This window comes from Prionailurus viverrinus, chromosome F1 (genome assembly GCF_022837055.1).
Source record: "Prionailurus viverrinus isolate Anna chromosome F1, UM_Priviv_1.0, whole genome shotgun sequence".
In the NCBI taxonomy this organism is placed as follows: Eukaryota; Metazoa; Chordata; class Mammalia; order Carnivora; family Felidae; genus Prionailurus; species Prionailurus viverrinus.
Window position 1 is genome coordinate 6,462,296 of NC_062577.1, and position 5,353 is coordinate 6,467,648.

Here is a 5,353-nt window from a genome sequence, read left to right on the forward strand (position 1 = left end):
AATAATAAATATTAGAACAGAAATAAACAAAATAGAAAATAAAATTTTAAAAATAGAAGAGATGAATGAAACCAGAAGCTGGTTCTTTGAAAAGATCAACAAAATTGATAAACCTTTAACCAGAGTCATAAAAATAAAAAAGGAGTCAAATAAACAAAATTAGAAACAAAAGAGGACAGGCTCTCTGCTCTTTCCCATTTGACAGATAGGTGCATCTTTTGGTGTAGTGCCAGCCATGTCCCTGATACATGATGGTGAAGGTTCGAGTAAACAGATTTGGCCATATTGGGGGGCCTGGTTCCAAGGCTGCTTTTAATACTGGAAAAGTGTATATTGTTGCAATCAATAATCCCTTTCCTTGACTTCAGCAACATGGTCTACATGTTCCACACTATGATTCCACCCATGGCAAATTCCACAGCACAGACAAGGCCAAGAACAGGAAACTTTCATCAGTGGAAAGCCCAGCTACATCTTCCAGGAGCAAGATCCCACAAATATCAAATGGTGTGATGCTGGTGCTGAGTATATTGTGGAATTCACTGGGGTCTTCACTACCATGGAGAAGCCTGGGGCTCACTTGAAGGGTGGAGCCAAGAGGGTCATTATCTCTTTTCCTTCTGCTGATGCCCCCATGTTTGTGATCGTTTTGAATCATAAGAAGTCTGACAACTCTGTCAAGATACCTCCTGCACCACCAACTGCTTGGCCTCTCTGACCAAGGTCATTCATGACAACTTCAGCATCATAGAGGGACTCATGACCACAGTCCATGCTATCACTGCCACCCAGAAGACTGTGGATACCCCCTCTGGGAAACTGTGTAATGATAGATGTGCTGTCCAGAACATCATCCCTGCTTCTGTTGGTACAGTCAAGACTGTAAACAAGGTCATCCCTGAGCTCAATGGGAAACTGACTGGCATGGCCTTACATGTACCCACCCTCAACATGTCAATCATGGATGTGACCCCCTGCCTGGAGAAAGCTGCCAAATACAATGACATCAAGGAAGTGGTGAAGCGGGCATCAGAGGGGCCCTTCAAGGGCATCCTGGACTACACCAAGGACCATGTTGTCTACTGAGACTTTCACAGTAACACTCACTCTTACACGTTTGATGCTGGGACTGCATTGCTCTCAATGACCACTGTTTCAAGCTCATTTCCTTGACACATTGAATTTGGCTTCAGCAACTGGGTGATGGACCTTATGGTCCACATGGCCTCCAAGGAGTAAGACCCCCCTGGACCACTAGCCCCAGCAAGAGCAAGAGGAAGACAGAGGCCCTCAGTTGCTGGGAAGTCCTTGCCCCAACTCACCTGCCAACATACTGAGAAGCTCCCAACCTCCACAGTTTATATCGTAGACCCTCTGAGGAAGGGGAGGAGCTTGGGGATTCCTACCTTGCCATGTATGATCAATAGAGTATATGGTACTGTCTTCAAAAAAATGAAATGAAGGAGGGAAAATAACCAACATCACAGAAATACAAAGAATTATAAGAAAATATTAAGAAAAATGATATGCCCACAAATTGGATAACCTGAAAGAAATGGAAAAATTCCTAGAAACATATAACCTACCAAAACTGAAGCTGGAAAAAATAGAAAACTTGAATGGATTGATTATCAACAATGAAATTGAATCAGTAATCCAAAACTCCCAACAAAAAAAAAGTACAGGACCAGATGTCTTCACAGGTGAATTCTACCAAATGTTTAAAGAAGAGTTAATAACTATTCCCTCAAATTATTCCAAAAAATAGAAAAGGAAATAAAGCTTTCAAATACATTCTCTGAGGCCATCATTACCCTGATATGAAAACCAAATAAAGACACCACAAAAAAAGAAACACATGCTCTTGTCTCTGATGAACATAGATATAAAAATATTCAACAAAATATTAGCAAACTAAATCTAACAATATATTAAAAAATATTCACCATGACCAAGTGGAATTTATTGCTGAGATGCAAGGATATTTCAATATTAACAAATCAATGTCATTTATCACATAAACAGGAGAACGAATAAAACCATATAATCATTTCAATAGATACAGAAAAAGTATTTGACAAAATACAATATCCATTCATGAAAAAAATTCCAGTCCTTAACAAAGCAAATTTAGAGTGGGGATATCTCAACATAATTAAGATCATATATGAAAAGCCCACGGCAAACATCATTCTCAATGAGGAAAACCTCAGAACTTTTCCCCTAAAGTCAAGAATAAGAAAAGGATGTCAACTCTCACCACTTTTATTCTACATAGCACTGGAAGTTCTAGCCACAGAAATCAGACCACAAAAAAGAAATAAAATAAATCCAAATTGGTCAGGAAGAAGTAAAACTTTCACTATCTGCACATGACATGATACTCTACAGAGAAAACCAGAAAGAAGAAAGAAAGAAAGAAAGAAAGAAAGAAAGAAAGAAAGAAAAGGAAGGAAGAAAGAAAGAAAGGAAACCTGCTAAAACTGATAAATTTAGTAAGGTCACAGGATGCAAAATCAATATACAGAAATCCATTGCATTTCTATACACTAATAATAAAAGAAATAATACACTAATAAAAATCTAATAAAAAATACACTAATAATGAAAGAAATAATACATAAAAAAAGAAAGTAAGAAAACAGTCCATTTATAATTACACACAAAATGATAAAATATCTAGGAATAAACTTAACCAAGAATGTGAAAAATGTTAACTCTGAAAACTAGAAAACATTGATGAAAGAAATTGAAGATGATACAAACAAATGGAAGGCTATTGCATGCTCATGGATTGCAAAAACAAATATTGTTAAAATGTCAAACTACCCAAAGCAATGTACATATTTAATGCAATCACTATCAAAATAAAAACAGAATATATTTCACAGAGCTAGAAAAAATAGTCCTAATTTTTTTATGGAACCACAAAGACTCCAAATAACCAAAGCAATCTTGAAAGACAACAAAATAGGAGGAATCACGATCCCAGACTTGAAGTTATATTACAACTTTGATCAATGTAGTGATCAAAACAGTATGATACTGGCACAAAAATAGACACATAGATCAATAGAACAGAATAGAGAGTCCAGAAATAAAGACACCTTTATATGGTCAATTAATCTTCCACAAAAGAGGCAAGAATTTGCAGTGGAAAAAAGAAAGCCTCATCAACAAGTGGTGTTGGCAAAACTGGACAGCCGCATGCAAAAGACCGCAACTGCACCACTTACACCATATACAAAAATAAATTAAAAATGGGTTAAAGACCTAAATTTGAGACCTGAAACCATAAAAATCCTAAAAGAGAGCTCAGGCAGTAATTTCTTTGACATCAGCCATAACATTTTTCTAAATATGTCTCCTCAAGCAAAGGAAACAAAAACAACATAAATTATTAGGACTACATCAAAGTAAAAAGCTTCTGCACAAGGAGGAAGCGAAGGAAACAATCAGCAAAACTAAAAGGTAACTTATGGAATGGGAGAAAATATTTGCAAATGACATATCTGAAAAAAAGGTTAGTATCCAAAATATATAAAGAAATTATACAACTCAACACCAAAAATAATCTCCTTAAAAATGAGAAAAAGGTATAACACTTTTCTCCAAAGAAGACATCCAGGTGGCCAACAGACACATGAAAAGATGTTCAGCATCACTCATCACCAGGGAAATGCAAACCAAAACCACAATGAGATATCACCTCACCCCTGCCAGAATGGCTAAAAAAAAAAAAAAACAAAAAACAAAAAACAAAAAACCAAGAAACAACAGGTATTGACAAGGATGTGGAGAAAAAGGAACCTTCATGCACTGTTGGTGGGAATGCAAACTGGTATAGCCATTGTGGAAAACAGTATGGAGTTTCTTCAAAAAGTCAAAAATAGAACTACCCTATGATCCTATATTTCTACTACTGAGTATTTACTCAAAGAATACAGAAACACTAATTGGAAAAGATATATGCACCCCTATGCTTAGTGCAATGTTATTTGTTCTAGCCAAATTATGGAAGCAGCCTAAGTGCCCATCAATAGATGAGTGGATATAGAAACACAGGCAGCTACCTCTTTGACCTTGGCTGGAACAACTTTTTACTAGATATGTCTCAGGAGGCAAGGGAAACAAAAGGAAAAATGAATTTTTGGAACCTCGTCAAGATAAAAAGCTTCTGCGCAGTGAAGGAAACAACAAAACTAAAAGTCAGCCTAAGGAATGGGAGAAGGTATTTGCAAATGACATATCTGATAAGGGGTTAGTACCCAAAATCTATGAGTACATATCAAACTCAACACTCCAAGAAAACGAATAACCCAATTAAGAAATGGGCCAAAGACATAAGTAGACACTTCCAAAGAAGACATCCAGATAGCTAACAGACACATAAAAGGATGCTCAACATCAATCACCATTAGGGAAATACAAATCAAAACCATGGTGAGATATCACCTCACACTTCTCAGAATGGCTAAAATTAACAACAAAAGAAACAACCGGTGTTGGTGAGGATGCAGAGAAAGGGGAATGCTCTTGCACTGTTGGTGGGAATACAAATTAACTATAAATAACTATAGGTATCCATTATACACACACACACACACACACACACACACACACACACACACATACAATGTACTCAGCCATCAAAAACAATGAAATCTTGCCATTTGCAATGACTTGGATGGAGCTAGAATGTATTATGCTAAGCTAAATAAGTCAATCAGAGAAAGACATATACCATATGATTTCACTCATATGTGGAATTTAAGAAACAAATCAGATGAAGATATGGGAAGAGGAGTTGGAAAGAGAAGAAAAGGAAATGAACAAGAGACTCTTAACAATAGAGAACATACTGAGGAGTGATGGAGGGAGTTGGGTAGGAGATGGGCTGGGTAGGTGATGGGTACTGACTGAGGAGGGCACCTGTTGTGATGAGTACTGGGTGTTGTATGTAATTGATGAATCGCTGAATTCTGCTCCTAAAACCAATATTGCACAGTATGTTAACTGACTAAAATTTAAATTAAGTTTAAATTAAAAAATAAAGTAATGATAATTTTTCATCTTTCTGGAAGGGCAATGTTTTAATATCCAACTGTGTTAAATATTGGTGAGAGTATACAAATCCACATTCTCCAACACTTCCCTGATGGGAGTAAAAATCATTACAACCATTCTGCAAGCAATTTGGTTGTATGTATTAAATGTGAAAATGTACATACCCAATCTCTCATCAATTCTACTTTCAGATCTCTGGATTAAAGAAATACATTTGGATAAGGAGACAGAGACAAAGGTTAACATTTCATATGCTTTATTATGGAAAAGGAAATAAAGTAACCTC

The 5,353-nt window shown here is 36.4% G+C and overlaps 1 pseudogene; it reads left to right on the top strand.

Moving 5' to 3' along the window:
• Positions 1-251: 251 nt before the first annotated feature.
• Positions 252-1,239, top strand: LOC125155759 (glyceraldehyde-3-phosphate dehydrogenase-like; annotated as a pseudogene).
• Positions 1,240-5,353: the final 4,114 nt, after the last annotated feature.